We start from the raw sequence: 12,180 nt of genomic DNA on the forward strand, positions 1-12,180 counted from the left end.
AACATATTTTGATATTCGCACACTCACTCATCAAAACATATAGGGTAGTTAACGTTTATCTAGAATCATGAAATTTGGCAAGAAGCAAGCTTTCACACTACAACCAAAGTCAAAAATGCCGATAAATTTTAATTTATAATTATATCACACGATTTTTTTGTCATTTGTTATCAGAGTCTCAAGAACGGATCGACAAGTCAAGTTTAAATTTACGTTACCTTCTAAAATCTACGGCGCTATAAAAAATTTAAGATTCTACTTTAATTTAATCAAAAGATACGGCCATTTATGTGACAATTTTTTGATAACTTGCCTGTATCAGTATCTACAATGGCCCTAAATCGTCGAAATTATGTTTCCTGGGATATGTGAACTATCTATACATTTGATTAAGTTTGAACGGGAACCTCGGTGTGCGAGTCATACTCCCACTTATCAGGATTTTTTGTGTGCCCGGACGTGGCTGCCCCCTAATGAGCGCTCTGCAATCACACTATTGCATGTACTGCGAATCGAAACTTTGAGAGACTCTCAATCCACTAGTATGTGTCTTTCTGCTTGAAGTTATACGTAGTCATCTTCTGAAACCTGGTAGGTACTTTTGAATTAAGATGCAAAAGAATTGAAAACATTAGCCGCCAGTGGACGTTCATTTAGATAATTGAGAAATTTAAAAATTTGTACCACAACCGGATTCGAACACGGATCTCGTGTTTATTAGGCTGATGCACTGACCACTACACCATCCAGACGCAGTGGTCACCACACTTGCACGGACTGTTGTAGCTCGCCTCCCGTCAGACCCAAATTCCCGATTTACACTATACACTACTGATATAGTGGCCCTGTTCATTATTACTCGAGGCATCTCTGCGATTTCCGTAAGCGTTGGAGCTTGGTGTGCATCCGCACTGAAGAGATCATAGGTAAAAAAAAAAAAAAAAAATGGTTCAAATGGCGCTGAGCACTATGGGACTCAACTGCTGACGTCATTAGTCCCCTAGAACTTAGAACTAGTTAAGCCTAACTAACCTAAGGACATCACAAACATCCATGCCCGAGGCAGGATTCGAACCTGCGACCGTAGCGGTCTTGCGGTTCCAGACTGCAGCGCCTTTAACCGCACGGCCACTTCGGCCGGCCGATCATAGGTCATCCGTCCATTAATTAATATACACTATATATTATTAAGCATCCAATTCTCTGTAACCTTATAGAAATTTTTGTATATTATGTTCTTTATATTATTTAAACTAGGATCAACAACTGCTTACCAATAAGATTGTAACAAAAAGAAGCCTTTGCGGTCAGATTTAGAAGCATCCGATCTACATTACATATCAAGGCGGTGGATTACTCTATACTGTTAATGAAATACATAAATATACGATATGTGGTGTCTGTTCTTTCGGACATCAGCGAAAGAACAGGCACGGTATATATATATATATATATATATATATATATATATATATATATATATAAAGACAATATTAAAACACAAAGCAATTAGAAATGCCCCCATAATTTGTACATTTGTAGATTTTAAGAAAGCCTATGACTCAATTGACCGGCAATCTTTGTTTAACATTTTAGAGGAACTTGGACTTGACTCCAAAACACTAAGGCTTATCAAAGAATCACTGACAGACACTGTATCTAAAGTTAAATTCAGGGGAGAAATCTCTGAACCTTTTCTCATAAAAACTGGAGTACGTCAAGGTGACGGGCTATCTCCACTTCCGTTTAATATAGTCCTGGATAAAGTCATTAAGGAATGGGAAAAAGAATTAAAAACTCAATCCTACTGGAAACCAATCCATCTTGGTAGAACCAAAGACAACGTGGAGATATCTTGTTTAGTATTCGCGGACGACTTGGCCATACTTGCAGATGATGAAGAAATCGCCACCAAACAAATAGAGATCCTTAAGGAATGCGCGGATAAAGTAGGTTTACAAATTTCGTTTCAAAAGACAGAATTTTTCTGTACGAAATTCCATATACACAGTTTGAACACAAAATATGGAAAAATAAATAGAGTAAAACATTTTAAATACCTAGATGAAATTTTGGAGCCAACCGGAGGAGAGAAAGTTGCACAGAAGATCAGACAACAGAAAATGAAGAGAGCATATGGTATGACACATGAAATATACAATAAAAAATGCATCTCCTCGAACACAAAAATCAGACACTACTGCGCAGTAATCAAGCCAGCAGCACTATATGCTAGTGAAACGCTCACACTCCACACAAAATGTGATTTAGAAAAAATACTAAAAGAAGAACGCAAAATTATGAGAAAGATTTTAAGTCCAAAATTAACAGAAGAAGGATACCGGATACAATCAAGAAGAACCACAGAAACTATATCAAACCTGGCAGCAGACATAAGAAGACGAAGATTAAAATTTTATGGACATGTCACTAGACTTCCCCCCACACGACTCACCAACAGAATTCTCACTTACATAGAAAAAGTCAAATCAACAACACCATGGATTAGCCAAGTAAAATTAGATTTACAAAAAGCAAATATTGAACTTAAAGATGTCAAAGATAGAAAAACTTTTAGAAATAAGGTGGAAAAGTGGATTGTATTGTCGGAGAAGGAAGCACTAAAGAGACCAGGAACAAAATGGACAGAAGAAAGAAAAAGAAAACATGGAGAACGAATGAAAGAAGTATGGAAGAAACGACGTCAGAAAGCTTTGCGTGATCCTTCTGGGTCCATTCGCGATAATTAAATTAACTAATTTTATATATATATATATATATATTATGTAATATTCTGTACGACAATCAATAAGTAATTAGTCGATAGAAATAGTGAACACTTTTGTCTGAAGGCAAGTGCATAGGTGACACTGATTACCGCTCCGTACGCTGTTCACTCGTCGAAGTTGCAAGTGATTACAATATTTTTTTCTTCTGTCCATGTTACCGATAGACCTCTTTCTCCGTTTTTACGATTAAACTTATACTGAATACGTGTTGCTTCACCACTGCGAGTCACAGCTGGAGAACAACATTAACGTGTAATTTGCAAATAAATCCTGCACTTTTTGTGCACAGAGGAGCAGAGGCACATGAACTATAAAATCTGCAGGCGAACAAAGTAACAGCTGAGAAGCGACAAGTGGAAACTTTCCTTTTCTCAGTTCCAAGCGCCCAGTTCACCTGGGGTGCGTGTCAGGAGCAGTCGCCGCAGAGCGCGCTAATTACCTGTCGCTGACGGCGGCGAGTGGAGACAGGGGCCACTGACCCCTGACCCTCCCCCTTTCTGCCCTCTGGACGGACGTGCGGTGGCCGGCCACGTGTTCTCCTGAGAGAAACAAAAGCACCGCTATCAACATGCTCGGCTAGTAGTGGCTTGGGAGAGAGCACAGTTCGCTAATTAGCGGACGAAAGCCGCGGCCATTGCGTAAGGTTTGTAGGCGGTACGCCCTGTCTGCGACGGACAATGCTTCGCCAAGCGTGCGTACGCTGGAGGAAACGGCGGATCCTGGAAGCGGGACGGTTGTGGCGCAATCGCCCGGAGAGCGCGTCCTCCGCAAACGTGTCTTCCGCTTTGGCAGCAGCACACACACACCTGGCTAGTAGGTGCCGTTCCCAGAGCCACGTCGATTAATGCCGCCTGAGCGTGCACGTTTATTTGGCAGTGAAACTTTTCGCCACAACTGCTCGCGAGTGGAATATTATTTGCACAACAGTGAACCGTTTCGTGGTGTTCCCCTTTCGCGATAGAGCAGTCGTATATGATCAGCACTCTAGTATTCGATAGTACTGCTACCAAAGGTAAACCAGTCACTGAACATGAAATTAAGGACACAGGAGCTGGATAAGAAGAATGTTTACAGTTTCAGAGGGAGCTAGCTTCAAAACTGAGTGGAACTGTGGAGAGGAGTTCAATTTAAGATGAATGAATAGCTGCTAGTGATGAAATGGTGAAGATGAAGTAGAATGGAAGAGAAAAAAGAGAGTTACTTCTAGAAATAGTTGGATAACATAAATATAAGTTAAATGAGAAGCGGTTGTTGTTGTTATGGTCTTCAGTCCTGAGACTGGTTTGATGCAGCTCTCCATGCTACTCTATCCTGTGCAAGCTGCTTCATCTCCCAGTACCTACTGCAACCTACATCCTTCTGAATCTGCTTAGTGCATTCGTCTCTTGGTCTCCCTCTACGATTTTTACCCTCCACGCTGCCCTCCAATACTAAATTGGTGATCCCTTGATGCCTCAGAACAAGTCCTACCAACCGATCCCTTCTTCTGGTCAAGTTGTGCCACAAACTTCTCTTCTCCCCAATCCTATTCAATACTTCCTCATTAGTTATGTGACCTTCCCATCTAATCTTCAGCATTCTTCTGTAGCACCACATTTCGAAAGCTTCTATTCTTTTCTTGTCCAAACTATTTGTCGTCCATGTTTCACATCCATACACGGCTACACTCCATACAAATACTTTCAGAAACGACTTCCTGACACTTAAATCTATACTCGATGTTAACAAATTTCTCTTCTTCAGAAACTATTTCCTTGCCATTGCCAGTCTACATTTTATATCTTCTCTACTTCGACCATCATCAGTTATTTTGCTCCCCAAATAGCAAAACTCCTTCACTACTTTAAGTGCCTCATTTCCTAATCTAATTCCCTCAGCATCACCCGACTTAATTCGACTACATTCCATTATCCTCGTTTTGCTTTTGTTGATGTTCATCTTATGTCCTCCTTTCAAGACACTGTCCATTCCCTTCAACTGCTCTTCCAAGTCCTTTGCTGTCTCTGACAGAATTACAGTGTCATCGGCGAACCTGAAAGTTTTTATTTCTTCTCCATGGATTTTAATACCTACTCCGAATTTTTCTTTTGTTTCCTTTACTGCGTGCTCAATATACAGATTGAATAACATCGGGGAGAGGCTACAACCCTGTCTTACTCCCTTTCCAAGCACTGCTTCCCTTTCATGTCCCTCGACTCTTATAACTGCCATCTGGTTTCTGTACAAATTGTAAATAGCCTTTCGCTCCCTGTATTTTACCCCTGCCCCATTTAGAATTTGAAAGAGAGTATTCCAGGCAACATTGTCAAAAGTTTTCTCTAAGTCTTCAAATGCTAGAAACGTACGTTTGCCTTTCCTTATTCCTTCTTCTAAGGTAAGTCGTAAGGTCAGTATTGCCTCACGTGTTCCAGTATTTCTACGGAATCCAAACTGATCTTCACCGAGGTAGGCTTCTACTAGTTTTTCCATTCGTCTGTAAAGAATTCGTGTTGTATTTTGCAACTGTGGCTTATTAAACTGATTGTTTGGTAATTTTCACATCTGTCAACACCTGCTTTCTTTGGGATTGGAATTATTATATTCTTCTTGAAGTCTGAGGGTATTTCGCCTGTTTCATACATCTTGCTCACCATGACAAGAGGAGAAATAACGAAAATGATGAACACTAATTAGGCATATAGGAAAGCAGAAGTGTAAAAATGAGACAGACAGGAGTGGCAACGCAGAAATTACTAGACAAGAAATGGAACGCTGTCGAAGCATGAATAAGGAAAAGAAGATGTATCGTACTTATACATTACACAGTGATTGGAGAAAACAGAAAAAGCTGTATTCCTGTCAACAGCTGAGGTGGAAAGCAAGTATTAAACAAAGAAAGGGAGACTGCAAGGATGAAAGAATATATGGAAACACTATGCAGAGAAAACAGACTTGGGGTCAATATACTGGAAAGAGAAAAGGAAATAGACGTGAATCAGTTGGGAAATGTGATACTAAGAAAAAAAATTGACAGACTACTGAAAGACCTAACACGAATCAAGGCACGTGTGGTTAATCGTATCACCGAAACATCAGTTGAATAAATCATGGTTGCAAAATACTAACAAGGACTAAACAATTCTTCATAGAACATAGACTGAAAAAAAGCAAACCTACGTACACAGGGTGGAGAAAAATTGTCACGAAATTTTAACCCTGGATAGCTGCTGCCAGTAGGAACCAAAATTACTTATGTTGTGTAGGTCGATAAAACACCATTATTAAAATACGGAAACCTGGCGACACGCGCTCCGATTGGCCATGGGATTGCTCTGTTGCCGTTCGTCGGTTGGCGGGCAGCGCTATGGTTGTCGGTTCACACATACAAACGTCCCTCTCACCGTGACTGCCCCAACGTGATATGCACAGGTGTAGAATAGGTCTTGCTGTTTGTCTCCACCTCGTGTCAGAGGCATTCACACGTAAGCTTCTCTTCGGAGCACACACACGTCACGTGCGATTTAGTCATACAGTAAGTATGGTGGCACAGTACTCGTTTGAAGAACGACGAAATATGTTTTTTATTAATGGACTAGCCGACGGTAATGCGCACGAATCTCGACAGTTCTATGAGGAACGATACCCAACAAGACGCCACCGAACTGGCAAACGTTTACAGCAATTAACCGGTGACTTGGAGAAACAGGCTCGTTAACAGGATATCATGGTGATGCTGGAAGACCTCGAACACGACGGGATACTGCATTTGAAGAGATTGTTCTCGAGTGCTACGAGGAAGCACCAACGACTTGTGCTCGAGCGGTTGGACACGACATGAGTGTCACTGATCGGTTACTCTGGGAGGTTTTGATGGATGACGGCCAGCGTCCATTTAGTTTCCACCCTGTTCAAGACCTAAATCCTGTGGTGGAGTATGAACGCAGGCTAGGGTTTTGCCGGTGGTTTGGTTCAAATGGCTCTGAGTACTAGTAGACTTAACATCTGAGGTCATCAGTCCCCTAGAACATAGAACTACTTAAACCTAACTAACCTAAGGACGCCACACACATCCATTCCCGAGGCAGGATTCGAACCTGCGACAGCAGCGGTGGCGGGGTTCCAGACTGAAGCGCCTAGAACCGCTCGGCCACTCCGGCCGGCTTGCCGGTGGTTTCTGCAGCGTGTTGCGTTGTGTTGTTTACTGACGAGTGCACCTTCCATCGGGATGTCCTATACAACACTTGAAACGTTCATTACTGTGCAAGGGGAAATCTTCACATCACGTACGTCCACAGACACCAGGAACGATTTTCGCTCAACATTTAAGCAGGGACTGTGGGTGACCATCTGATTGGGCCGGTCAGTCTACCTCCTCGACTTACCGGGGCAAATTACCTGCACTTTTTGCAAGAATCTCTACCCAGCCTGCTGAAAGATGTTGCAGCAGCAAGGGCCGCCCGCTCATAACAGTCGCGCTGTGCGCGGATTTTTAAATGAACTCTTCGACGGCCGGGTAATTGGCACAGGTGCTCGCAGGACGTGGACCCCGCGATCACCAGACCTCACGCCAGCGGAATTTTCCCTGTGGGAATTCTTCAAGGTTCTAGTTCATCCACCCAGACACGAACCACCTAGCACCCAAGACGAAATAATGGGTGGCATTCAACATACCGCCAATGACATAAGGACAATGCCAGGAACCTTTGAAACAGTTCGGCAGAGCACCGATCGACGTACGTAAGCTGGTGTCGCGACATAGGGTCGCCAGTTCGAGCACCTGCTTGAAGTAAACAATGTCATAACTACGAAAAAAATAAAACTTTTTCAGGGCCGACACAATTTGTGAAAGAGTTTCTGTACGCGAAGTAACATCTTTTGACAGGTTTGTTCCCGGTACATCTTACTATGAAACTGCAATCGATGTGGCGAGACCCCAGCGGATTCGCACCCAGTCCCCCAGAGTGGAAGGCTGGCGCGCTACCACCTATAGTGCTGGCCGCCTTGGGTGCATCGCGATCTCCGTCAAGGAAAGCATTCGCGGTCAAGCGTTGTCCAAAGCATTCGGCAATAGGGCAATCCCGCGGCAAATCGGAGCGCGTGGCGCCAAGTTTCCGTAGTTTAAAAGTTGTGCGTTGTCGACCTACACAACATTAGGAAGTTTGGTTCCTACTGGCATCAGCTATCCAGTGTCAAAATTTCATGACAATTTTTCTCCACCCTGTATAGTTTGAGTATGTGGGGTTGTCATGGTAAAATCGAACACCTTCCACAACCGGACCATGGAATGGTTCCGTTCAAAATTAATCACCATACGCTTTAAGACATTTATCGTACTTGCAGATGAGACGATTAACTCCTATTCCGTCGAATGCGGTCGTCCGCTGATAGATCCGCAACGCCATCCACATTTGCAGTTCCTCGTTCGATCGTTCTACTCAAACTGACGCCAATGCATGTCTTTCTTGAGGTCGCTAAAGATGTGTAAGTCACATGGTCAAAGATCTGGGCTGTACAGAGGATTTTACAGTGGTTCTCTACCAAAACGCTGAAGCCTCCGATGGATTGGCAGCGTGGGGATATAACAGGATGTTTCAGTCCGATAACATTCTGACAGCCCGACGGCAAACAGCAAACCCAACAGTGGAAGCATTCATCATCTTCCTCCGCCAAAAAACTTGAAAGCTCTCCATATAACTTCCAGTAACGTCATGATGACCTTATTTTCCGACTGCTGGAGCCCTCTGCTCGTCCAGTTCCTCCTAGGCTGGACCCTTAATCCCGTGATTTTGACATCTTAAATGACGACGTGAAGGAAGACATGCATGGACGTCGGTTTCAGTCAGAGGAGGAACTGCGGGATTGGATGCAGTTGTAGAGCTGTCAGCGGCTCATCGGATTCTGAGAATCGCGAACTGATTGTCTCGTTTCCTAGTGGGGTAACTGTCTTAACGCGTATGGAAGTTACTTTTGAATGGGACCATTCCATGGTACCGTTGTGGCTTGTGTTCGGTTTCCATTTGCCTTCCTCTTATAGATTGAGAGAAAATTACGACAATTTTGACATCAAAATGCTGATTTAAAATCTATATTTGCCACTGATCTGATACATAGAGTGAAAGGTTGATCAGAAACTAATGTGTAGTTACAAGATTCAGAGGACATGAAAGGGAAGCAGTAGCTGAGGAGTGAGTCAGCGATTATGTCTACTGCCCACGTTATTCAATCAGTAAACCGAGCAAGCAGTAAAGGAAAAGATGGAAAAATTGTAAAGGGAATTAAAAATCATGAGAAGAAGTAAAAATATTGAGCTTTGCCGATGACGACAAATGACTCTGAAGAGCAGATAAACGGAGTGAAAAGTGTCTTGAAAATTGTTTATGTGATGAACACCAACGAACTTGAAGCAAGGGTAATGTACTCAAATCGAATTAAATCAGGTTATTACGAGGTAATAACATTAGGAAGTTGTATGCTACAAGTAATGGATGGGTTTTTCATTTTGCGCACCAAAATAACTGTTGATGGTAGAAGTAGATGTATATAGGACGCAGAGCAGCGATGGCAGGAAGATCGTTTCCAAAGAAGAGAAATTTACTAACACCGAGTACAAATTTAAATACTAGAACGTCTCTCCTGGAGATATTTGCGTGGAGAATAGCTTTGCATGGAAGTGAAACGTGGGCGACAAACAGTTTGCACAAGAACTGAATGTAAGTTTTTGAAATGTGGTACCACAGGAGAAAACTGGCAATTAGGTGGGCAGATTGTACACTGAGGTGAGAAAAGTCGTGCGATACCTCTCAATATCATGTCGGGGCCACTTTTGCCTGGCGCAGTGCAGCAACTCGAGAGGCGTGTACTCAACAAGTCGTTGGAAGTCCCCTACAGCAATGTTGCCTCTATAGCCGTCAACAACTGCGGAAGTGTTACCGGGGCACGATTTTGTGTTGGAACTGACGTCTCGATTGTGTCCTACAAATGATCGATGGGATTCATGTCGGACGACTTGGTGGAGAAAACGTTCGCTCCAATTGTCCAGAATGTTCTTCAAACCAGTCGTTGACAATTATGGTCCGGTGACATGGCGCACTGTCGTACGCAAAAGTTCTATCATTGTTTAGGAATATGAAATCCATAACTGACTAAAAATGGTCTACAAGTAGGCAAACATAACCATTTCCAGTCCATGATCGATTCAGTTGGACCAGAGGACGAATACATTCCATGTAAATACAGCCCACACCATTATGGAGTCACTACTGACGTGCAAAGTGCCTTGTTGACCACTTGGGTCTGTGACTTACAAGGGGAGGCCGCCAATTGCGAAATTCAGATTCGATTCATACTGCGCATAATAAAAGCTCATGGCCAGAGGTGTAATGTGGCAAAGCACCAAGATGCACTTCTCAGCCGTTGTCGAGAAAATCGACAGTTAAAAGAAACCGTTGCGGTGAAATACTCTCTACGATTAATAATTTTTTACAGCGTCGTGGCGCAGCGGTAAGCGCTTGGGTTCGTAATCCGAAGGTCGCCGGATCGAATCTCGCGCCATGCGATTTTTTTATTATTAGTTTTTTGTAATTCAAATATATATATATATATATATATATATATATATATTAATGAATTGCTTATGCATGTTGGTGAAGGCGGATCGCTCTCCAATTGTACCGCCTCCATTTTTCCGTTTTTTTAACAGGGTGTACGAAAGCTCTCCCGTCCGCACTGATTTTCGACGATGTTATAAGTTGCGCTAGGGGCCGCATCTACCTTCTTTCAAAGTTAGCAGGCAACTACGCTGTTATGCGGTGGCTCGTTTCGGCCTATTCAACATCTGTCCTTCAAGTGTAACGAGCGAGTAACGGAGTTTATATTTCATACCTGCCACAGCGAATTTGTGTTCGTGGGGTCTCTATTCTAATTCGAACGTCTGACTTACGCTATACGTATTCGTTTCGGAATATCGTTTCTACGTCTTCCGTTAACTATACGTGGTTAACATTATGAAGACAATTAATAACATTTGCGGAAAACATAATGATGTTCGAAGTCGCCAGTTTTTCCACGACAAACGACATTCAACAACTTATTATATGCATAATTGTTGCAACTGATTGCCGGGAAATATATATATATATATATATATATATATATATATATATATATATATATATATGTCTGTGTGTGTGTGTGTGTATGTGTGTGTATACACATTTGAATTACAAAAAACAAATACTAAAAAAAGAAAATTGCATGGTGGGGGAGATTCGACCCGGAGACCTTCGGATTACAAACCAGAGTGCTTACCGCTGCGCCACGGCGCTGTGGAAAATTATTAATCGTAGAGAGTATTTCACTGCAACAGTTTCTCTTAACTGTCGATTTTCTCGACAACGGCTGAGAAGTGCATTCTGGTGCTTTGCCACATTACACCTCTGGCCATGAGCTTTTATTATGCGCAGTATGAATCGAATCTGAATTTGTTAGTGGGGTCTGCGCGACACCCGATCTATATCATCAGCTCTTACCATTTGGAATCGGGACTAATCTGTCCAGGCCTCGGTTTTACAGTCACCTAATGGTGCAACTGATATGGCCACGAGCCCAGGTGAAGCACTGCGGGTGATATCGTGCTGTTAGCAAAGGCACTCGTGTTGGTCGGGTGCCGCCATAGACCATTAACGACAGCTTTCGCCGCGCTCTCCTAACGGATACGTTCATCATACGGCCCGCACTGATTTCTGCGGCTTTTTTATGCAGTCTTGCTTGTCTGACAGCACTGACAACTCTACGTAATGCCTGAAATTTTTTATTCTTGGCACACTCTTGACGCTGTGGATCTTGGAATAGTGAATTTCCTAAAGACTGCCGAAACGGAATGACGTACGCGCCTAGCTCCAACTACCACTCCGTGTTCAAAGTCTGTAAATTCCCATCATTCGGCCGCTGTGACCGAGCGGTTCTAGCCGCTTTAGTCCGGAGCCGCGCTGCTATTACGATGGCAGATTTGAATCCTGGCTCGGGAATGGATGTGTGTCATGTCCATAGGTTAGTTAGGTTTAAGTAGTTCTAAGTCTAGCGGACTGATGACCTCAGATATTAAGTTCCATAGTGCTGAGAGCCGTTTGAACTATTCGAATTTCCGTCATGCGGCCGTAATTTTTGACATGAATCACCTGAATATAAATGATAGCTGCACCACTGCTCTTCTATATGTTGTGTACCCCATACTACCACCATCTGCATATGTGAATATCACTATCCCGTACCTGTTTTTTTTCCGCTTCAGAGTGTAACTAAAGAGTTGCTGATAGAAAGTGCAGCGAAGCGTAATTTTCGGTTGGAAATGATTCAAAGAAGGGATAGTTTGATACGACACATCAAGGAATGGTCCGAATGTTTTGTAAGTAGA

The 12,180-nt window shown here is 42.8% G+C and overlaps 1 protein-coding gene across 1 annotated transcript in view; it reads left to right on the plus strand.

Moving 5' to 3' along the window:
• LOC124616125 (general odorant-binding protein 70) overlaps positions 1-12,180 on the plus strand; it is a 150,226-nt gene that overhangs the window by 54,687 nt on the left and 83,359 nt on the right. The window lies entirely within an intron of this gene.

Source organism: Schistocerca americana, chromosome 5 (genome assembly GCF_021461395.2).
Source record: "Schistocerca americana isolate TAMUIC-IGC-003095 chromosome 5, iqSchAmer2.1, whole genome shotgun sequence".
NCBI lineage: Eukaryota > Metazoa > Arthropoda > Insecta > Orthoptera > Acrididae > Schistocerca > Schistocerca americana.